The 25,032-nt window shown below is 33.5% G+C and overlaps 2 long non-coding RNA genes across 2 annotated transcripts; one reads left to right on the top strand and one right to left on the bottom strand.

Moving 5' to 3' along the window:
- The first annotated feature begins 10,273 nt into the window (after positions 1–10,273).
- Positions 10,274–12,512, top strand: LOC148625106 (uncharacterized). The gene is made up of 2 exons (XR_015920184.1): positions 10,274–10,547; positions 12,258–12,512. It is a non-coding gene; the product is annotated as an uncharacterized LOC148625106 (long non-coding RNA).
- Positions 12,513–20,894: 8,382 nt separating this feature from the next.
- On the bottom strand, positions 20,895–23,999 carry LOC148625105 (uncharacterized). Its single transcript, XR_015920183.1, has 4 exons — positions 23,909–23,999; positions 23,358–23,396; positions 21,704–21,781; positions 20,895–21,087 (listed from the first exon to the last, which is right to left on the bottom strand). It is a non-coding gene; the product is annotated as an uncharacterized LOC148625105 (long non-coding RNA).
- Between the last annotated feature and the right edge of the window lie 1,033 nt (positions 24,000–25,032).

Raw genomic sequence — 25,032 nt, 5'->3', positions numbered from 1 at the left:
AATAGAAAATTATATATCAACCAGCTCAACGATTTATAACCCTTGCCTCTATTTTTACGAGAAGTGATATCGAGTAATGTCTGCCTGTCCATTTTGTCGATACATTCCGAAAAACATACATGGTACCCTTCACTCTATATCAAATTCGATCGACCCAACTACCTAAACCTAACAATTTATATATTTACATAGAGGTGCGCCATAAACCAACATTTCCATTTATGTAAAAAACGCAAAGTATTCGTCAGAAGTCTTACGGCTATGATGGATCCAACAATCAAAATCCTAATAAAGAGAGATATATCTGTTAAAATACTTAAGGCCAACTGTAATAAGGGTTTTCGTCTTGAACAAATGTAATATGTTATTTGACCAAATTATTATTTTAAGGAAAATTTTGTGAATGATATGGATTGTTGAAATACACATATCGATCTTAAAATACCGCTATCTACTCTTTTTTTCTCTTTAAATCTTCCTGTGTATTTGGGTTAACTGTTGCTGGTGCGAGATTATCCATTAAAACATATGTACATTATATTGAAATATGCAATATCAATATGAGTACTAATGGTATATTTTTGTATTTATGAACTTGATTCTAATGCTCAATTGTACTTTACATATTTTCAGTCAATTTTTTATTTGCATTACCTATTAACATTATACCTGGTCGCAGGGTTACATACATCTATATTAAAGAGTAATTCAATATACATGTACAACTTGCATTCTTATTGTGCAGTATTACAGCATATACGTTTATAATACGGAAACGAAGGCTGGGTATATTGTAATAAAAATTCGTTGCCAAAGTATCGCTACTACTATTTTCTAACGTGTTGCACTAGGTTTTCACCCTTAAAACAGTATGTTACTTCGGAATGTCTTCATGAAGTCAGTATAAATAAGATTATTAATCATGAGAAGCACGAGGCATTGAATTAGAACGATGTTTCCACGATTCATTTCCCAGAAGGAACATCTTGTTAGTTGGTTGTACATGTAATTCTTACATCTTATGTTGTTGTGATGTTTTGTATATAACAGATGCAATATTTAACTTCAAAGTTATTAAAGTATTTTTCAGATCATTGATTTTTAAAGTACGTACAAAAAGGGAGATGCAGAAACAAACAAATTAAGCACAAATATTATTTATATTCTAGTTAAAATGTTTTTTAATAAAGGTGACTCGTCAGATTGAAAATTCGTACATTCCCAAAATTCTAAAAAATAAATAGATAAATACTCTTGTTGCAAACATAAAAGAATGCGATTAGTCCATTAAACTTAGTTACATCTAAGGTCCCCGAACATATTCACCACCTGTCTAAACCTGAATAAAATCAATAGTATAATTATTTATCAAAATTTGGAGCAATAAATTTTTAAATCCCTGAAATACCTAGATTTTATTCCTTGTACTGCACATGGTAGAACCATTTGGTGGTGGATTTGGATAACACGAAACACTTTTTAGTGTAACTCATTTAATATATTTTATAATATATTATAGCTTGCAACACAACAACAAAAAATTCACCCAAGAACTTCCGTTTTTTTTTGCACCGAGCTTGTAATATCAACACAATTGCTGGAAAAGTTCCAGGTAAAAGATATCGTAAATAGGATATTTTGGTGGTTGTTTATTTTTTTTAACCTTTCTTAAAGATGAGAAAATTATACAAACCAAAATATTACGTTTTACTGATTTGTAAAAGTTTCCTTTACTTGTTGTTTATTGTCATCTCCAATATGGGGTCTATGGGGTTGTTTTTCTAAGAAATAATCACAGAAACCCCATTTAGTCATTGCTCTACCATTTAAATAACGACACAAATGGCCAGGCTGTGGTAAAACAATGATAAAATGAAGATTCCGTGATTTATTTCCATTCTACATGTTCTAATAGGAATTCTTCATATATTTGAATTGACGCAGCCGATGTGTTGCACCAAATGTTGGTAATGTGCGTATCACTTTTTTCATGGATGTGGTATAAAGAGCTCTAAAACACGTTATATTAAAAGTAATAATTCACCGCAATTTAAATCAGGACCGACATATATAGACTTGTATTTTATCAACATATACAGGTTTGGTCATAGATGCATCATACTTAAGGAGAGTATGAACATTTTCAAACATCTAATTAATCTAGAGCCACAAGTTTCGTAAGAGAAGGTCAGGAAAAGTTTAATAAAATTTCGGGATTAGTTAGGTTACTGTTAAAAAATAGTCAGTGTCAGGACATAGATAATAATTATGGATCCTAGGAAATAACATGAAAAGAAAGACAACTTAACAGTAGGTTATTTGATGGTCTCTAGTAGCACTAGATCATAACAGAAATGGTTTACAATGAGTTTTGATAAGAAGATTATAGGGGGGATGAAAATCCAGATAACATTAAAAATGAAACAGGTCGATCTACATACACAATAAAGCTATAATGGAATATAAGTCAACTACATATAAAACTGATAAACTGATTAAAAGAAAAACAAAAAAAAAACAGCACAAATAAACTAATAATATGAACCTCCAACAAAAACCCAGACGTGTCATTATATGTGAAGCATGGTTTTAGGACATCCATAAAGATCCTTTGTCATGTTTGCGTTGTGGAACGAAATAAAATCTGACGTTTTATGACAAAAATAATAATGTTTAAGGTAGAAGCACCCAAAAATTGAGCGAATGATAGACAAAATACATTAAAATTCACAAAACAAAGATTTTTAATTGCTTGTACTCAGAAATGACTAAAGTTAAAAGCATCATGTAGAAAAAATACCAAGACAAAATTTGCCGCCTACTGTTACAGGAAATCATATTGATTATAACACGTGTCCTTATAAGACTTAAGCTTTCTGTTCTCATTTTGTTGCTTTGTTCAGAATATGACTCTATCCAGCATTGAACTACGTTAAGCATATAACTTTGTCTCTTCGTGCAGAAGTACAAATATTTGTGTGACATTAATTATTAACAGTAGTTAACTCAAGCTGTGCCTGGCAAAGCCCTTTCATCAATATATGTCATCATAATTTGATGCTTAGTAACCTTACTCAATATTAATATGATTTCAGCCATAAAGATTAATTATCAAAAACATATTACAACATTTAAAAAAAAACAACTACACGGTGAACTTTTCTGAAAATTTGTTTATTGATTAGCATATGAATAGTCCATATATTAATCAGTTTTGTACGAAAATTGAATTATGAATTTTTTGCCAAATAGAGGTTTTTATATGAGTCAATGGCTGAAAATTACCCCCTTTTGTTATTTTGGTAAATTGAAAACCTAGTATATCTTCTACAAAATGGAAAGAATAAAATTTGATGTTAAATATGATATATTAATCCTTTTAAAGTGTATTTGCATTAATATTCAGTTATTGATTAAAATATATTGTCAAAATGACCCTAAAATACCAGATATGGTTCAGTTTGACCAATGATTCAGATTTAAAAAAATTCAATATTTTAGTCTTCATTGTTCAAAATCTGCACGGTGAATTTTCTTTAAAATCTGACAAATGACGCCCAACGTTAGTGTAATATCACATACAAATTGAAAGAAAATTGAATGTTGGGAACATTTTGGGGGTAACCCAGGTCCACTACCTTGACATCACTATAAAATTATATCGTTTTGCACATGCAAGAAATGGTTGCTGTAAGACATTGGAAAATAATGTCTATACCACAAAGCCGATAAAACTTGAATTGGTAAAACAAAGAACAATTACACTTAACAGATTAAAAAAAATATTGCCTTCTAACTGCAACACAATATTTTTGATGTTTCCGGTGGTTCGTGCTCTTTATAACCTCTAGTTTTTGTCACACTGTAGGACACATATTGTTACGTTTTTTTTTATATTGGAAATTGGCAATTTTCAGAAAAGTTCAAATTTCTAAGGACATTTTTAGGAGCAATGTCACTTTTTTAAAGGCAATTATTTCTACGTGCGTTTTTTTCAGAGAGTTCATATTCCTAGTGCTTTAGTTTTTTGTGTTGCGTCTTGTTATGCTTATCTCAATGTTTAGGTGTAATCATTTTATTTGGTTCGCTAAATTGTATATGTCGATTGTCTCTGTTTTATTTGTTTTTGTGGACGTATTTGAATAACCTACTGCCGACGTTTTTTCTTTTGTCAATATTTGCAATGGTATCATCCAATTATTAGCTTAGCCCCGTGCAGGTCCGGGTTTTAAAACAATAGTCCTGCAGCAGCGCTAAGCTTGTCGTAAAAGGCGACTAAATAGTGCTCAGAAACCTAGCCGGGGGCTAGGCTCTCTGCCCACAGAGAAATTGGGATGTGTGTCCCAGGTGGTGGAATGGGGTACCCCTGGCATGTTACATACAGAAAACCTGACCGCAAACCATGGTGGTGCACTGTGTTGGGAAAGATGTCACGTTCCTCGCACGTTAAAGAACCCTGCTGTGGTATTCGATAGGAGTAGGAACCTTTGCGATCCGCCACAGGAGGCTTAATTGCCCGACCTTATCCATCCCCCTTTTTCTAATGGCAATCTAAATTTGTCGACCCTATTATCATTGTGTCCCATCCTTTTTTTCATTCCATCATCGTTTTATGTTCATCGCCTGAATATAGCTGAAATATTGCAGCTCGGGCGTTAAACCCCAACAATCAATCATTTAAATCATAGAAGTATATGTTTGTTTTTTCATGAAAGTAAAACATGGTTTATGTGCTTTGAACTTCGTGTAGATGCGCGGGGCTGAAATTATGGTTAAAAAAACATTGAAAAGTTATTCCATGACTTAAACTTCGCCTAGTTGCAGCCGTACACAGGTAATGGATGTGTGAAATTGTGAGACACCAAAAAAGCCAATGAAAAGCTAAAGCTCCTGTCAATAAATATTAAAAGAACATTATTGTTCATACTTTATTACATTCACTTAATCAGACATGTAAAGAGACTGCCACTAGTTCCTGGTACCTGATGTTACAATGTTTTCTATTGTGAATTGTTAACTTTAAAAAGGCAGTATACATGTAAAATAAAACTCCAGAAAACACTTATTTAAAGAGAAACATCGCGAGTTTATCTGTTTCTATGGCCAATTATTGCTAAAAATAAATTTTGTCAGAGTGCATGTAAACAGCAAAAACACACAACAACATTAGCTAACAAACCAAACAAACAAAAACAAAGCAAATTATATTAATTCAGATGCAGTCAATATTCGTGTGTTTTATCATAGTATACATTATGCTGCAGTAATTCTAGCGGACATTACAACGTGTAGCCCATCAGTTTGTAATATTTAACACATTGCCGTCGTACATGTAGTCTGAATAACAGTTGTTCAGTTTTAACTGTCGGTTTGGTCATGAGGAGCTTTGTCGCATGTACTAGCGTTTTCAAGGAGGGTTAAATGTCATTGACAACTTTTCTTAGATTTCACTAATCTTTGTTTTATACGCTCTTACATCAGTAAACCTATGTCAGGGGCGCCCCATAATGGACCAGCCTTAAACTAGGACATAGTTACTTCTTAGTTCCTTTATATCAATTTCCTGTATATGTTCGTTGTTTATTGACGCCTAAGGTTTGGTCCCCAATATCGTATTCCAACAATCAAGGCTTCTTGTCATTGTCCGTCATAACCTAAAGCATCATGTGGCAATCCGCCCAAGAAATGTCGATAGACAAACGGACAGATAACCTTTGTGAGGGTGGGGTGTATAGTAATATGGGACTGAAGTTGGCACATTATTGTTAAATGACACACAATATAGATAAAAGTGTAATCAAGGGAACCAAGGTCATAGCGGTAATCAAAAGAATGTAATCCAGGGACAAAGACCAGACATGGAAAACAGACATACACAACAAAGAACATAAAGTAACTAAAATCATACATACAAAGTAACAAAAGTAAATGAGCAACTCGGACTCCACTAAAAAAACAGTCCATGGTAAATTAGAATACATGTACTATATTCAGATATTACAGTCGAAGATATATGGACAAAAGACGTAATTTAAACAGGAATAAAAACAACTAGATATATGACACACACGCGCAGATGCTTTATACTCGGCGTCACATAAATAACATACTGTTAAAATTTGAATAAAAATATTTTCTACGACTTTATTGACACCTACCTCGTTTAAATTGTCTTAAATGACTTGCTCATTCGTTTAGCCAAACGGCTTCTCCCTAAACATTGAATCGTTAAATTCCGGTCAGATTTTAATTCTCGGTGCCAATATTTACATTGTAAAAAGTCGGCCATGTTTACAGTGATCGGGTTGCTAGGAGATGTTGTTTACGTTTAAATGGTTTGTCCAAAAACCGAAGAACCCAGAATGCATTTCGGCGTTATTTCGGATATCTCGGATTTATTTTACGCGAATAACGTACAATACCGAGAAGTTGATCAAGCAGACGATTGTCACCGGAGTTCGACGGGAACTTACGAACTTTGTTTGTAAACAAATCGTCCTGTATAAACCAACATGGCGGATATTAGTATGGGATTTTCCCGTAAGGATTTGTTACGCATGATTTAAGCTAATAAGCGACTTGTTTAGGGAGAAGCCGTTTGGCTAAACGAATGAGCAAGTCATTTAAGACAATTTAAACGAGGTAGGTGTCAATAAAGTCGTAGAAAATATTTTTATTCAAATTTTAACAGTATGTTATTTATGTGACGCCGAGTATAGTGTTGTAGAAATCCGTACATAAATGAGCAACATGAGATAACTTTGTAGGAATGCCTAATTCAGTTCGAATCGTCGAATGTGGAAAGGTTAATATTCCCTTCACAACACGAATCTTTTTTACAAATCTCCAACATTTACAAGATTCGTAAAACTGAGACGAATCTTAGCAAATTAAGCCAGAAAAAGTGATTTGCAAGTGCTTTACGGTTTGTAACGAGTATGAACGAGTTGATTTTACGATAACAGTTCACTATTCATTGCCATTAAATACGAGCAATTTACGAATGCAAACGATTTTGTTAATAAAAATTGCAAGTATAATGCCAATTGTTTTAAAAGATTTGATTAATGCTTTTATGTTCTAAATTCACTTTGTTCAAACGAACATAAAGTATTTATGTACTCAACCAGTGCCCTTTTTGACCGCTGTATGCATATTTGAGCACATTCAAATATTCATACCTGAAAACTTCTATTGGCATAAATTAAAACTAAAGTTTGATACTGAAAGGCACAATGACCACTTCAAAATGTAATTAACAATATTCTACATTTTTGTACATATATATATGTAATCAGATATAATGAGATATAATAAATGTCCATTATGCACAAAAATAAACAAAACTGGCCCAACACTATCTACAAAATAAAGAAAAATATGTATAAGACACAAATATTCATGAACAAAATATACATTCTTCATTATTCAAAATTAAACTTCAAATAAACACGTCTCTAGTGGTCACTGCCCAATCCTCGATAATTAAATATCTGCACAATTTCTTTTAAATACCCGGCGCGAAAACGGAATTATCGTTCAAAAGATTCCTCTACATCCGCACATAAATTTATTTACGGAAAATCAACGAATAGTATACGATAACCTTAATTACGATTTTATTTACGGAAAATCAACGAATAGTATACGATAACCTTAATTACGATTTTGTTACGAATGTTTTACGAAAGGTAACGAGTTTTCAATGGGGGTTGCATTTTGTCATATAAATTCAAGTCATACATTGTACAACCTCGTGCCTTCTTCAATTGAACATTTGATAACCTGACCCTCTTTGTCCTGGGCAAATATATTGTGATCGCTTAGTTTCGTGTATATCCATTAATGTAAAACTTTTGTAGACTTCTCGCAACAATCATAAAACAATCGTAAAAAAAATAGCAAATAAAACAGCTCTTAAGAATGCTTTACGAGTTCTTGCGATTGGTTAACGATGCCTCATGAAATTTTAAAAATGATTTGCGAGCCATTTACGAATATCCGCGAAAATTCGTGTAAAACCTTTGACATGTAAAAAAATTATCTTCTTTAGCCGATCGATACGAAAGCGAATGTTTACGAGTTATTTACGAATGCCAACGACTTAAACACGCATTCTTGCGTATGAGAAATAATTGATCGTAAGAAAGATTTGTGTATATGTAGTGGGTTAAAGAATAAACTTGAACATTTTACCATACTTGTATCAATGGTTTTAAATATTATTAACTTTAATAGTGTTATCTACACTACGTGAGGTTCGGTTAAAGTTTATCTAGTTTCAGGCGTCTCTTTGTACGGGCTTTTTTTTTTTAAATGAATGTATATAGTGAAAGCTATATTTTTATATAGCCTAGCTGACCGAGTGGTCTAGGGCAATGGACTTTGTGCAGGTGGTGTTGCCATAGATGTGGCATGCATCATTAATTTGATCCTCTATCCTACATAATAACACCTAGATGAACTGTCCTGTACTATCATACATCGTGTACTAAGTTATAGCCCTAGATTAATCCTACGGGGAGGAATGACCCGGCCAGCGAAAGCTATATTTGTTATATAGCCTAGCTGGCCGAGGGGTCTATGGCGCTGGTCTTTGTGCAGGCGGTGTTGCCATAGATGCCGTAGTGGTACGAGTTCGAGTCTCGCGGAGAGAACGCCCAAAAATTGCATCGCAAATTTGACAGTTCTAAGATCGGTGGTAATTTTTCAGACCCTTCTATAAGTTTATGTTATCTTTCCTGTATCAATTTGATCCGAAGGAGGAGTGTAGCGAATAGGGTAGTTATATAGTATATTCTGAGACGCTTATATATATATATATACAAACGTCTCAGGATGTGATGACTCTGAGACGTCAGGGCAGATATATAAACGTATAGAAAGGTCTGATCGCAAATTTTTGGTCGTTCCCTCCGCGGGACTCGAACTGAATTATGACATATTATTATGAAGCATCTAATTTATATTTAAACTTATTTTTCTTACATATAGTTTTATTAATTGTTATCAAGTTTTTTTTTCAAATTCGTTTTATAGCTGTTTGGGAAAAGTCATTCCAAAATTCATTGAAAACAATCATTACATTATTCACTATATAAAGCTGCTTTTCCTTTTTACAGCTTTTTTGAAAACGATTGCTATTGCTATATATGGCAATAACATGTATACAGAAACGTGGTCCGTAGACACACGGGCATCTGGATCATTTGTTGCTGCGATTATCGCACTTGTGGTATACTTAGGTTTGGCAGTTATCATCTCAACTGCAAGTAGTAAGTTCAACGCTTTATGAAACTATTTATACTTGTTGAAGAATTACTTTGGGAATCAAAAACGACCACTTGCACATTCACTTAACAGCTTTGAATTCAGAATCGGAAGTTTGACTGTAGTTTATCAGGCAGTCAGTTATTATATGCTACCAATCACAATTTAGTGTTGTTTACTTTATTTGATATATATACTGTATGTTCTTTGTTGTGTATGTCTGTTTTCCATGTCTGGTCTTTGCCCCTGGATTACATTCTTTTGATTATCGCTATAACCTTGGTTCTTTTGATTACTCTTACTATCTATACAATGTTATTATTATCTAGTTTAATTCCAGAAGATTCAGAAAATATTTTTATTGTTTTGAAGATTTTTCTCTCTGGAATAATTTATAATATATTTCTGTCATATATTGGTAGAAATAAATGAAATTTGTGTTTTCAACTACCAATAATAACAGTATCACATATTACATGTAGTAATAACAATAACAAAAAACTGCATCAACCAAGAAATTACATGTAAGAATTAAAAGACTAAGGCTATTTAGATGAAAGCTTATGTTTATAGTACTGCATTACAAACAGTGCATATATCTGTCTATGAATTCACTTTTAAAAACAAAGGGTTTATACTTTGTGTAATCCGTCATGATTAATTTCAGATTATATTCCTTCGTTGATATGTCTATGATGTGATTTTTTATGTTTTCAAATGACAGTCGGCGTTTCAAACATATACCCTCCTAAAAATTGGACACACTATGCTAACAACAATACACTAAACGAATGGCTGAATATCAGAAAGGATGGGGCGAATCCCGTTCCAGTTCATATAACGGTAAAAGATGAAGGAATGGAAATCGAGACTCTTCTACAACAGCTTTGGGGTGAGAGCTTAGCAGGCATAGGAAAAGATGCTAAGCAAAGCGGCTACCGGAGGATTAGAATAACAAAAATTGAAAGAATAGAAAACCTTATTTTGTTGGAGATACCTCGAAAATAGACAAATACTGTTTCGCCACGTACATTCTATAACCCCAATTCAAAGGATACCCAGATCTCGAGGAGATATGCTGACTACGTCTAATTTGACAAAAGCATTTCTTCAATTAACAGGTGTTGAACAGAGAATTAATGAACACTATCTATTTCATGGATATCTGGAGAAAACAGCACCACTGGTAACTAGAGGTGGTTTAGATCTATGTTTATCAGCTGACGGTATGTTAGGTCGAGGTGCTGAAAATCCTACGAAAAGTGATCATTATGCAGGTATTAATACAAAGATTCATAATTATCTTTGTAAATCTTTAGTCTTGCTGTCATAAAACAAAATAACATGCAGATAAATATGAGTAGATAAACTTTTTTCAGAAGCTCGATGGTTACATTATAATTAACAGAATAAACTCAAGGCTTATCCATTTTAATTTCTGTAAGAAAAACTTTGTCAGAAAGGGAGGACTCAAAGCCAGCGCGCATGCCCTTTTCCACCCTTTGTACAGTCTAGTATTCTAGTACTATAGGCAGAACGACAAAGCATGCATTTATGCATGTATAAAAAAGAACGGATATGGTAAAACCAAACAAATACACCAGCGTATAATCTACATACATAATAAGTAATTTTGATAATATTCTCGATTCAATTTTCTTTTGGAAAGTTTAATAACGAGAATAAGTATGGTGAATATGTAAAAAAGACAACAACACTACCTGGTTGAACATGTCAGCCCAAAGCTACCATTTGGTCTTTAGATGAACGACGAGGAAACCCTGGCACCACAGGGCAGTCTGCAGCTGGCCACAAAACATCGTTATACACAGATACAGCGGAATAGTTGCCCCTTTAAACTCAATAAATATAAAAATAATATAAAGGTGAAAACGAAACAACACATACAGATGCCAGAAAGTTTTGACTTAGGACATGCGCAAACAAGGCGCCGGGGTTAAAATACTTTGACATGATCACTACCCTCCTCTTTAAAATCAGACCACTGAGGAAAAAATATAACGCACGTAAACACACCCACATAAAAATCAGTACTAAAAGGTTTAAGTCCCTTGTTACAACGGAAATAAAGAAACTGAATGTGAGAATTACACAAATGTACAAACTCAGGACTACTAGCAATTATTTGACATGCAATCTCCAGACCTGTTTAAACCTACAAAAAGGTATGTCCCCATGTGGGGTTGAGACCACGGTTCATCATAAGTCAAACAATAAGGACACAAGGACACAGCCCATTTCATGCCAAAACCGCTTTTGAAAATAGTGTTTTAATTTCTATGTAAAGATCCTATTCGCAAATCAATGTAATGTTAATACCGAAATACTGCTATTCTTACCAACTTGACCAAAAAAGGTATAACTATATCTTTTACGAATGAGCCTATTCAACGGTTCAATTAAATTATTCGCTGAGTATGGAACTTTCCGTGCTTTGTGTAGAATATCACCTTACATAATAAAATAAAAAGAAAGAGATACTCGCCGCACGTATTATTCCTGTGCAAATGCCTCTGTATTTTAGAATGAGTTCCTTGTATCGGTTGAACAATTTTGTGAATACGAGCTTGTGCTATTGGAAACCTTGATGTAGTAATTTCCCGATTATTTCAAGATCCTTTCATTCAAATCCGAAACATTGTTACAAATACAAGTAATTCAAATCAATTATGATATGTAAATACCATAGGAGGGTGACGTCACCATCTACAAACCAATCGTTGACAATAGGGAATGAAAGTTCATCCCTTGTATCGTAAATTTTAGTATTAAATTCACCATTATTGATATGAATACTAAGATCAAGAAATGCACATTCTTTATTATCAATATAATCTTTATTCAATGAAATTTTTTCAGGATATATATCTTAAGTATACAGAAATATCTAGGAATTAGAGTGTTGTATGCATATCAAAAGAAGTCTAATTAACGTAGTTTTTATGTTTTCTCGTTTTTTATTCCAGGTATTGGTTACACTGACAAAAAAGATGTTTTTGATGCGTGTGCTTCTTGGGGATATGCATCTGACTGATGAAGCCTTCAAATTCAGACGTCCACCTTGTAAGAATTGTATTGAAGAAACAAACAATAAAGATGCATGTAAGAACAAAGCACACCAGGATAGAGAAAAGAGGATGTATGAAGCCGTCTTGTATGATAAAATGGGCAGACATAAAGAATTCATTGTGTATGACCAACATAAATGTTACCCTGAATATTTGATAACATATGAGAGAATAAAACTCAAGCATTAGTTTATATCTTGAATGAATTTTCATATTTAAACCAATAATTGTCATTCACTGTTGATTTTATATTGTGATCTTTTTCAGTGGTAGGTTATTTTACAATTTGGTTTTATGTGACTAGACGGTAATTTCGCTTACAGCAATATGTATCAAAAATAAGTCCACGACGAAGGGAGCAAGAATACAAAAAACAAAAAAGTATCATAATGGAAAACACTGAAACTAAATGTCTAACAAGCATCACACCAAATAACCGTGAGCAGTTTTAAATTCTAACGTGGATGGTAGGCTTTACAATTATTCACTTTTCTGCTATACATTTAAATGAAATACAAATGTGAACATCACCAGTACACAAATTTACAATCAAAAAGGTTTACAATAAATATGTAGAGCATAATAAATGACTTGTGAAACAGATACATATAAAATATTTAAATTCTTTCAATAAATTCTGGTTATCATGTAATCTGGTGAAAAAAAACCTTAAAAAAGGGATAGCACCTCACTTAGACAAATTCAAATTGCACAAGGCATCAGTCGTCGTGCAATTTAAATATTGGGCTCGATTAAAAAAAATGAAAATTGAAAGATTTACACAAAAAGTCAGAAACGAAACCATCCCTTCTTAAAAAAATAAGTAGACGTCTATATGTTTATAGATAACACCTGTTTGGTAAAAGATTTGCAATGTTGTTATGGAAACCAGGGTTAAAAAAGTAGTACACTAGGTCTAAGTATGCAGATTAGTTTAAACTAACCTATGTAACAAAGGTATACATCCATCAGCACCATGAAAACTGATGTATTCAACGGGTCATAGTTTTCCTTTCCTCGGTTGTCTCCCCCGGACTTGACTTTTTATGAGCAACTCGGCGGGTGTTTCTAGAAAAGCAGAGGACGCTTACCCTACCGGTTCACCTGGTCCATGCTCCCAGTTTTAGTGGAGTCCGAGTTGCTCATTTACTTTTGTTACTTTGTATGTATGATTTTAGTTACTTTATGTTCTTTGTTGTGTGTCTGTTTTCCATGTCTGATCTTTGTCCCTGGATTACATTCTTTTGATTACCGCTATAACCTTGGTTCCCTTGATTACTCTCTCATACAATACATATGTAGAGCATAATAAATTACTTGTGCAACAGATAAATATAAAATGGGATAAGTCGAATGAATTGAGTACTAGAATCAAAATACAATAGTACAAACTTTGGAAGATTTTAAAATTTCAACTTTGACCAATATGTATTATTAAAGAAAGTGAGTTTGTGCTGGCGTATTCGTGTGATTACTTCGTTCTGTAAACCACAAGAAGTATGCAGGTTAACCGCATTTTGCTTCCTCCGAAGTAAAACATTTCAGTGTTTTTATATGAAGGTAAGAAAAAGTCAGTAAATGAGAATGGGGGTTAAACATGTACTCCACCCCATTTAAAATCGTTGAGTAGGATACAATTATGCATATTCATTTGGCAGATATACACTAATAGTTAACAAAAAAGAATTACTTGTATATAGTAAGATATAAAAAAAATTGAAGGGCAATGATGATGCCTACTTTGTTTTGAAAACATTGTGAAATTTTCAACATTAGGCAATGTTAAATTAATATTGGTTAAGTTCTTCGTTATGTCATTAAATATGACTATGTTGTCTTACAATGATCCTAACGACAAAATTGATCTTGCTGCATAATAAATTTTACATTTTATTTGTAATGAATTTTGAGAGACTGGTTATTGTATAAAGCGCTTTGGCAAATACTACATGCATTTCAGATCGATGATGTATAACCAATCAGACATTACTTTGCACTAGTCAAACAAACTGAGTCTGTCTTTACTAAGCTAACTTACAGAAACAAGAGGCATGTCATTCTACTCGGGCACATTATTCTGACTCCGAACCTACCAATCACCAGTCTATCTCTTCAAGACTGTATGAGTGGCAAAGTAGTAACCACCAATTTTAAAGACTTTGATGTGACGACCTATGATTGATGCGAGTGGGTACGCTACTCCGAAACCATCAAGGCAGCTGTAATATCTTATGGCGCCAAAATACTGATTTTTACTTAACTATTCATAAGAAATGTACACATCAAAATGATCGGACACCTTAATTAAAGCTTTTCATTGCTATTAACCTTTCTAGATAAAACTCAGAAAATCAGAGTTTAACGTAAAGTAATTAACATATGTTTTCGGTTTTAATTTCATTTCTAATCTATTTTTTTGTATTTTATTAACTTACAAGAGAATTTTGACACAGCGTTATGTCAACCACATCCAGAAAAGAACATAAATTATATTGTTTTTATTCCCGTCTTATTCTAGCTCCAGTGTGTTTATTCAATTTTCATTGGCTTACCACCTACGGGGATATTAAGTGTTACATATAAAAATAAAGCAACAAATGGATACTGCAGTTAACCTAGCACTGTGTTTTTTTTTTTGTTTTTTGTTTTTGTTTTTTGTTTTTTTGTTTTTTTTGGGTTTTTTTTTTGTTACACTCAATCACATACTGGACATATCAATACATTAACTCTTAAAACTAATAATTTAAAATAATGTCATATCTATATTACTATCTTCTTGGATGTGTTGTCTACAAAACTCCTGAACTAGTACACAATTCAATGTATAGTGTGGAGTATAATATGAGACCATTATACTGCAATACTAAGTGACACGTGATTTGCCTTTTTTTTTATTTTACCTTGAAACAAGTGTGGACACAGACTGGTATTGCCCGAAGGGCACGTATGGATAGCCCAAAGAGCAGATTTAAACATACATACGTATTGTCCTAAATGTGTTTGAATTGTCTAGAAAACTCCTCCATTTAATGTTATCAATAATTGAATTATACACATGTTGACAAATATCCATTAAAATATGTTACTAAATATCTATAATGATATCAATTAATGGGGAATAAACTCCACAATTGCTTACCATAACCATTAGACAAGTCATATACATATAACAATGCTTCTTTCTTGAAGATGTACTTGTATGTGTTGAATTTGCCCATTTGACTTTATGTAGGTTAGCTTGGTAAAATTTGTTGCTCTAATTCTGGACTCTCGTTTTTTTTTTTTTTTTTTATCAACAGAAACCAACAGTGTGGTATCTGTCAGTTACATGGGTAGCCCTATTTTTATAATGGTTGGGGCCATGACTCCAAATTAAATCGGAGCCTTCCGTATGTAAATTTCATTAAAAAAAAAAGTCATAATTAAAGTCATCGCACGAAAACCAAGTGAATATGGACGACGACGACACGGACATCGCTGTCACCACCATACCAATCTACATGTACGATCGCAATGTTTTTTTTGCGGTGACACTATTATATTAAATATATACGTATATATCGGCAGATTTCGGGTTTGGACATGCTCCATTTCCAATTCCCTGAAAGGCCTGTCAATTACTCTTCCTTAGCACCAAATAAGTAGTGTGCGATTTGCTAAGAATGTCTTTGTTTTTACAATTGTCCTACTTAAAGCAGTTCTCTAGCGAAAGAGAATAAAACTGCATAATGAAAAAAATTCTGTTACAGTCATATACTCAACAGAAAACATTCGGAATTCTTATGAAACAAAATTACAATACCGGTATACGAAACACTTCAAAATCAATATTTCCAGAGGCATTGCTAGTATTATTCGGTTCCAGAATCAACATAACCTCTATGTACATTCACCACTTCACAACACTGTTATTAACTTTTCTTTAGAATCTCTATTTTCTTAAATCCTGTAAATCTTCTTCACAATTTAACAAAACTTAGTTATATTTACGTGTACAATACTTAAGTATGAAGGAGACTAAATTTAATTTTTATGCACATGTACAAACTTTACTTTATTGGCAGGAAGTCATAAACATAAAATGGTTAAATTAAAAATCATGTAAAGAGTTGTCAGTACTTGCAGACTGACATGTAAATATATAGCAAAACTAAAAATCACTGGAGCTCCTAGGGAATGTACTTACATGTACACTGTACTTTTACGTGTACATAACCTCTACAGAACATTGAACATATTTTTTTGCCAATTAAGGGCCCACAGGTATAATGTAGAGTCCTCGACACTTCACGTTACAGTAATGGGCAGCTAATGGAACTACCCCAACTTAACAGATTCCTCAATGCCACGTGTTTTGCAACAAAACGTCAAAAAGTCTATATGCATGATATACGCGTACGTGTATGGAGCATAAACTCATAAAAAATATGTAAAAGGGAGGTCCTGTTTAACCTTGGACCCAAAGTTTTTCGTCCATCAAAACATGAAGAAATATGGACTACTAACGTAATAAAATGCAATTTTGAAGAAGAAAATAAAGCCGAAGATTGTTTTCTATCTTGATGGAAACAAAGAGTTAGAAATACTGGTTGTTTATATTTATAATTGATTGTAAACACACATGCGGGGAGTGTGCTCTTGGTCGCGGATAATCCCTTTTTACGATTCGGCGATTGAGATATTTTTTGTTTTGAAACAAAAAATATCTCCAGCGCCGAATCCCCCCAAGGGATTAGGCCGTGGACAAAGTCTATTACATGTTTAGTCTTTGTACATTTGTTTTTTATTGTATTCTGCATTGGTGTCACTATTTAAATAAAAATGAAAATAAATCCCTACCTTCCGACTCTACAAAATTTTAGAATGGTGATCGGAAACCAATCGGAATACATCAGCCTTTCTAGTTCACAAAAGAAAAACCTCGGGGGCACTAGGCGGAAGGATCTGTCCGGAATTCGACCGATCCGATTAGAAAATTATAGTTCAACTGATTGAATTTTTTACTATATTTTTTTTTCTTAGCTCTTCGGTTCATGCCAAAATTCCTGGAAGAGTTGGTGTTCTTTATTTCTTGTGCTATCCAACTAGTTTTTTTAGCGCCACCTGGTGGATTGAATTACTTTGATTCACGTATGACTACAATTCCGGCAATTTTTTTTCAAGAAGAAATTCTCATTTCTGCATCCGAGGTTATTTTTTAGTGTAGCGGAAATGGCCGAGTAGTTCCGATTGGATCGGAAACATAACGTTATTTCTTATTTTATTCCAAATAGTATTTCGCTGGGTCAAAGATCAGTGGCGGATCCAGGGGGTGTTAAAAAATTGTTGAAAAATTGTGTGTGTTAAATTATGAAAATCACTTCGTGATCCTCTCCGGTGGTCCTGTCAAGGATTGTTTTTGCCCCCCAACCCCTACCCCCCCCCCTTACTTAAAACGAATCCGCCGCTGAAGATTCGGCAAATGATGTAGGCTGTACAGCGTGCAGATCACAAATTGCATCACCAGGCCACGGAACGACATTAAGTCACGTGTAATGCTTTAAATGAATTTAATGAATGAACGTGGTCACATGACAACTAATTTCCCGAATACACCATAACCCACATTCACGGGTATGACTATGCCGGGGGACTGTGTAAACGTTTAGATGCTTTATACCGTCCGTGAGGGACCCTAAATGATAGCCAATGACTTTAAGAAATCCATCAGTTCGTCATGTATTACAAATACCACATATAAACACACACGCACACACAACCGATTAAATCTTGAATCTAATGCAGTAACGCCCATTATGGTTTTTTTTATTTGAGTGTCATCCCTTTCCGTTTTCTGAAACTTGAAAATCTTCGAAAATAGCTTGTATATAAGATACAGAGTAGTCCACTTATCTGTGTATGAGTGCAATAATCGTGTTTAGAAAGTAAGAAGACTAAAATTCTTCTCATCTTCTGTCAGCTTTTCATTTTCATTGGGCATACATCCCCGCGTGGCGACCACACAACTACTTTGCATAGTATTTTTAGCACTTGAGCAGGAGGGTACAACTCAAATAGTGATTCTCTGTGTATCGTTCTTTTTTTTTGCCGCAGGGTTATATCAATAAATAAGCCAGGTAGACTTAATTATGACAAAGAGAAAGCCTGGATGGTTTCTTTTTTTTTAACATGTTTCGGCGACTCGTGACACAGGTGTCGACGCAGGTGTACGACTTCGATAATTGAAATATAATAGGATTTCTTCTGTCTTATTGATTTTGAAATAAAACAATTTATACAAAGAGAATTTCACACATCTCACAGTATTAAAAGGTGACCCTAGATAAGTTTAAGGGAGCTTTGTCTGGTACGGACAATATTTTCATAGGTCAGTTAAAATATTTAATTTTAGCAATGATTTAGAACACAAGGAAGCTTCAACACGAAACACTTATGGGTTCTCAGACAAAATTATCAAAAACCAATAGAAAAAATCATGTCCGTATTATCCTCTTTTCTTGTTGGGACTTTATATTACACTACCTGGTATCGGTATACTTGTCATAAGCAACATTCCGTAGAAAGCGGTGAAATTAATATTTTAATTGACGATCGAGATCGGAACAGGTTAGATCGTATAATATGAATTTAATTTTAGATTACTTATGTGAAAAGTTCAATCTTACATGACAATACATAATACCTAATCTTCGAACAGAAGTGGTGTCGTCCCGACTCGGATAGTTTAGTCTTCATACATGTAATAGTTAAATATTTCTGCCAATGTTTATCATTTTCTTCTCGAAATTGTTTATATTAATACAACTGTAAGTATATATTCGCTGGCAAACCAACACTTTCAACATTTTCAACATTTTCACTATCATTTGTAGAAATCATGCAAAAAATGCAAATTCCAACGCATTTCAACCACTCGATCTATGAATTGAGAACTAATATAGGTAACACGGTCACGTGACCACATGGCTAATTAAAATTTGTACGGCTTTGGTCATCGTCGATGTTATATCAATTTATCTTCAAGTAAATAACGTAAGTGACTACAATGGGTGTTTTGATTGTATATATTAGATGTAATAAATCAAATAAACCCAAAATTGAAAAAAAGTACGTCTCATTTCACTGACCAAGACTGTTCAACAGTGTTTACTGATGACTCGAAAAACTTTGATAGAGTACTTTGATATTGTCCATAATGACGAAGTTGTTTTTAAACTCTTCTCTCTCTACAGCTGAAGTTCGAACTATCTCGTAGCACTTTAGTTGATTACCTATTCTAATCTGTAACATTTTATCATTTTTTTTTCAGATTCTTTTATCGGTCTTTTGACAATTAAAAGGTACAAACTAAAAAAACCAATTTAACAGATTCGTTATTCTAAGGACTTTGATTTGTTTGTTTGTTTGTTGGGGTTTAACGCCCTAGCAGCAATATTTCAGCTATATTTAGGCGATGAGCATGATGAAATGATGATGAAATGTGAAATGGGATGGGACGCAAGGATAATGGGGTCGACAAATTTTGATTGCCACTGGAAATAGGGAGAGGTGGGTAGGATCGGGCAATTTAGCCCCCTGTGGCAGAGCCCTATGGTTCCTGTTGGGAGAATACAACAATTGGGTTTTTTAACGTGCGGGGAACGTGGCATCTTTCCCAACACGGTGCACCACTATATTTGCGGTCAGGTTTTCCGTATTATAGCCTGACAACCCCAGCATGTAATACACCAGGGGTACCCCATTCCACCACCTGGGGCACACAACCCAGTTGCTCTGTGGGCAGAGCGCCATAGCCCCCGGCTAGGGTTCTGAGCACTATTTAGTCGCCTTTTACGACAAGCTTAGCGCCGCTGCAGGCTTATTCTTTTGACACCTGGACCTGCACGGGTCTCAGGACTTCGATCGAGAAGTTCTGTTCCCCCGGGTACCTAGTCATGTGGCTTTCAGTAAAAACTAATGTAGACAGGGTTTCTAGGAAACCAAAAAAAAAACATATATTGAAGGTCGTAACCTTCCAGAAATCGATTTTAAATATTGTGTTAGAAAATATGAAAATAAGAAATAAGAGAAGACCGGCGGGACGGTCTTGAACATAACAACCTCCATTTAATCAAATGCAGTCATAAGGAGAAAGTTGTCATAGCTGGATGTCGTTTTGCACAATTGTCATTTGTAGGTTTCTGATTCTCTACCCGAAAGCATTCTATTTGATTGCCACTTAAACATTAATCATGCTCTTTTGGGAGGTACCCAACTAGCACAAACACGTAATAAAAATGTTTCCTTAAAAAGACTGAAAACATTTTTTAGAATATTTTTAAAAGGTAAAAATGTATGGTTGCAGAAAAATTATAATGACGTTTTCAATAACCATTCACTATAATGTTATTATATCGTTTCCTTAAAAAGACTGAAAACATTATTTAGAAATGTTTTAAAAACGTAAAAATATATGGTTGTTATAATAACGTCTTCAACAGCTATTCACTATAATGTTATTATTATGTTTTTCAGTAACACTTTTTCAAAACAATCTAAATTATGAATATTTTAATGCAAAAATTGCATACACATACAACAGGTTTAACATGAGATAAGAAATTTGTAGAGTTCTCTATAATTTGTAGACGTAGCAACAAACTAAACGAAATTTCAAAGAAAGGTTTTGTCAGTTCACTTATTCATCTTCAGGCATCTCAAGCAGTGTCCATTTCCGTTCTTTGGTTTCCTGGAGAAAAGATGTACATGATTAATAGTATAGTCACGATATACATACATCCAGTAGTTATAATTAAAACTAAAGGAAAAAAATATGCATACTGTAAATTACATGTTACTTTTTCTTTTGCAACAGGTGTATGCGTCAATCATGGAAATACCATTGTCTGCTAATTTAAAACATGCTGTTTTGTATCAAAATTTTATTTGCACTTTGAAAAACTTTGAGTTTTTAAGCTGAAATCGTGGTGAACAAAGCAATAGACACCTTTCAAATATATGTCCTTTTCAAACAGGAAGTGAATATCCATGGAACCAAACTTCATACATGTGTTCTATAACTTTATTGAAGTTCAGCAAAAACAGAGGTGGATCCAAGAGGGGCCCAGGGACCCCCTCATATTTGAAAAAAAAAATTGATTTATAGAAAATTAATGATACTACCAATAGTGAGCCCCTTCAAAGGCCATATTTCCCCACCTTTTCGGAGTTTCTGGATCTGCTACTGATTTGTGTAAAACAGTGATTACATATTGCGGTCAAATGAATGAACAGATACACTAAAAGACTTACGAATGCCATGATCACTTGTCAGATTCTCGTCACTACATGTATATGAAACTTACCATGAAAAAAAATCATCATCTTGGTTTACTGGGAACATTAAATCATTAGGTATGAGCTTGTTTTGTAATTCTTATTTCCTGCAAAAGAGAGAGATCATATGTATTTCTTGTAAAAAATAAATTAAAAATGATAAGCATTATATAATCTAAACTGTGAACTTTATTAACTCGATCCTAACCCCCGGAAATGGTAAAAGTCAACAATATACAAAACAAAAACAAAAAATAAAATAAAAAAAAAATAAAAAAAATAACAGAACATGTTCAATATTGTAAACCAAATTTTGACAATATGTGTAGTGTAAATGTTTCAAAGTTTCTGTCAATTTGGCTTTCCATACATGCAGGGCATGAAGTAATGTTATAAATTCTAATCAATAACTTGCAAAGTTTCAAAATAAATGTCCTGGTCAGATTCAATACAAAATATCAGCCTAAGTACTCATAAACATAATCACAATATTCATACAACTATTATGATGATGAAAAATGGTTTAAACATACATCCATAATGCAAAACTGATGGAAAATACACACTTCAGAATTGCAAGCGGCTGACAACACACGTCTATATTCATTCAAAAGGTAATTTGCCACATACCTTAAAAGTACCAAGTTTGGTCAGGGATTTACGTAAAGTTTGAATATAAACATAGGCAAAACTAGTGACCGGGTTAATATCTAGGACGTTCTTTTGTAAGATAATACGCGCTGTGATGTAGATTTGCTATGACATATTTCAATAGCAGCACATCATTTATACTATTATGTATATCGTCCATTCATCTGTTCTCGATAGTCATGAGTCCTCGATAGCGATGTGCATAGGCAATATGACATAAAACCCGAAATTGCATGTGGCCCCGTGCAGGTCCGGGTGTTAAAAGAATAGGCCTGCAGCAGCGCTAGGCTTGTCGTAAAAGGCGACTAAATAGTGCTCAGAAACCTAGCCGGGGGCTAGGCGCTCTGCCCACAGAGCAACTGGGATGTGTGCCCCTGCTGTTTTATTTGATAGGAGTAGGAACCTTTGCGCTCCACCACAGGAGGCTAAATTGCCCGACCTTACCCATCCCCCTTTTTCCAGTGGCAATCAAAATTTGTCGACCCTATTATCCTTGTGACCTATCCTTTTTTTCATTTCATGTTCATTTTATCATCCATTTCATGTTCATTGTCTGAATATAGCTGAAATATTGCTGCTCGAACGTTAAACCCCAACAAACAAACGAAATTGCATGTGTGGTCTATTCACAAAGAATAAACCAATTGAGCACTTCCTTGATTCTGTTGGGGTTTGATGTCGCTATGTTGCGTATAAAAGTATGTATAATATCAATAAACGTTAGTACCCCTTCATTTTACCTTTCTCTTAAACCCCAAAAAGCTCATATTTAAAGCGTCAACCTCTCCCAACACACATTTTGAATGTAAACAAATTTTATTGAAAATGGTAGGTCATATATTCAGCGGTCATGCGCAGTCAGGAGATAGGCATGGCTATGTCAGTAAAAAATGTATGGTGCGCAGTACTGGTCGTATCTTAATATTTCTTACCAGAAAACATTAAAAACATCCTGACGTTATCAATGTTTTAAGAAATATAGAAGAGCAATAATATAAAAAGCCTATTAATTCTAATTATAATACGAATAACCTTGTATATCTTTGCTTCTATGCTTGGAACACCATATCACTGCAAATTAAAAAAATATAAGATGCGATTAAAAGTTTTTAGCCATATCAAAGTTAATCAATTATAACATTCAATGGAAGTAATATATGTACCCTGAAAATATTAAATATCAATAAAAATATATTGAATTATTTATTTTCACTTTCCAATTATGTCTCTCATGCCTTCCATACAGAAAGTCATATCCCAATCGAGAACTGATGACGTAGTACCCATAAAGTCATTAAGATGTCACCTAACAAAAATTTGTTTTTTTTCTTACAATGTAAACATGCAATCTCGCCAATTAGTTCTTATAATGACTTTAAAAATGTAGCTATTTAATTACTTGTTCAAGAAACAGGTAAACAAAATTGATATGCTATCGAGAACCGATGACACCAGGATATAGGGCGTTCTTTGTGACGCACAAAATACACCTATTTATACAAAGTTCGGCGACATAAACATATCAGTTAATTCACTGAGACATTTATCTATCATAGGAAAAGAATCATAAGTTAAAAACTTACTCCATGCATGGTCAACACTTAATTGTTTGATATACATTTTGACATGTTAAGTTTGTCATTCCGGACATGCAATTGAATCAATATTATACAAAACCGGAAACGGGAAAACACGTAAATTTTCCGTAGCAATACAAATTTTCGGGGCATTGCAAAAATAAAATTAAAACAAAATTAGAAATCACTTGAGTGTTTGTCTTCACAGCGTGATGTTGTCTAGTGACTGGGAAATTGTAAAATGACTAATTGATCAGCTATGTTTATAAAACAAGGTTAGACTAGTATTTATTCAGAGTACTTTGGCAAACAGTTTTTAACTATCTAATTACAAAGAATTATACTTACATCTTGTTGGACAGATCCAGTTCTTTCAATCATAATCAAAATAGTGTGTGCCCCTTGCACATGTGTGTAGGATAATAAGCACACTGATAAAGATTTGCTCTAACCTATTTCAGTAGCAGCATGTGGCACACCATTTACACTATTATCATTTCTATGGAGATGCTATCATCTATATATCATCGATGTTGGTTAATTAAAAGACAAGGAACAGTAAACTGGGATGAAATAATTGTAAATAAAATATGCATGACAAATTAAAAAAAAACTAGTATAACATGTACATGTATAATGCATGTTTATAATACATGTATCCTTGATCGGTCATTTTTTATTATTATTTTTTTTAAACAATATATTAAAATGTTTTTCTTACGTTTCTACAACTATTTATTGAACATTTCAGAAAACCGTATCAAAACCATATTTGGAAATGTTTTTAACCTGTTTCAAAGGAATGTAATGAAAACATTATCAGAAAATATTTTTTTCGTAACATATAAGATACACTTTATAACATATCCAAATAATGTTTAAAAAATAGATCCAAAGACATTACAGTGACATGTTATTTAAACATTTCATAAACATTTCAACTAACAAGTCTGAAAACCTTTTTCAAACTTAAACGGTAAATTGTTTCAAAAACGTTATCAAAACATTTTGAAAAAATCGAAATGTTTTAAAAACGATTTTAAAATGTTCTGTTGAAAATGTTTTAGCAAATTAAACTCTCAATAAACTCTAAATAAAATATTTCGAAAAAGGTTCGTGCTACCTGGGTA

This window comes from Perna viridis, chromosome 2 (genome assembly GCF_037379345.1).
Source record: "Perna viridis isolate PV_CMFRI_1.1 ecotype Kerala chromosome 2, ASM3737934v1, whole genome shotgun sequence".
In the NCBI taxonomy this organism is placed as follows: domain Eukaryota; kingdom Metazoa; phylum Mollusca; class Bivalvia; order Mytilida; family Mytilidae; genus Perna; species Perna viridis.
This window is presented reverse-complemented; position numbering and strand designations above follow the sequence as displayed.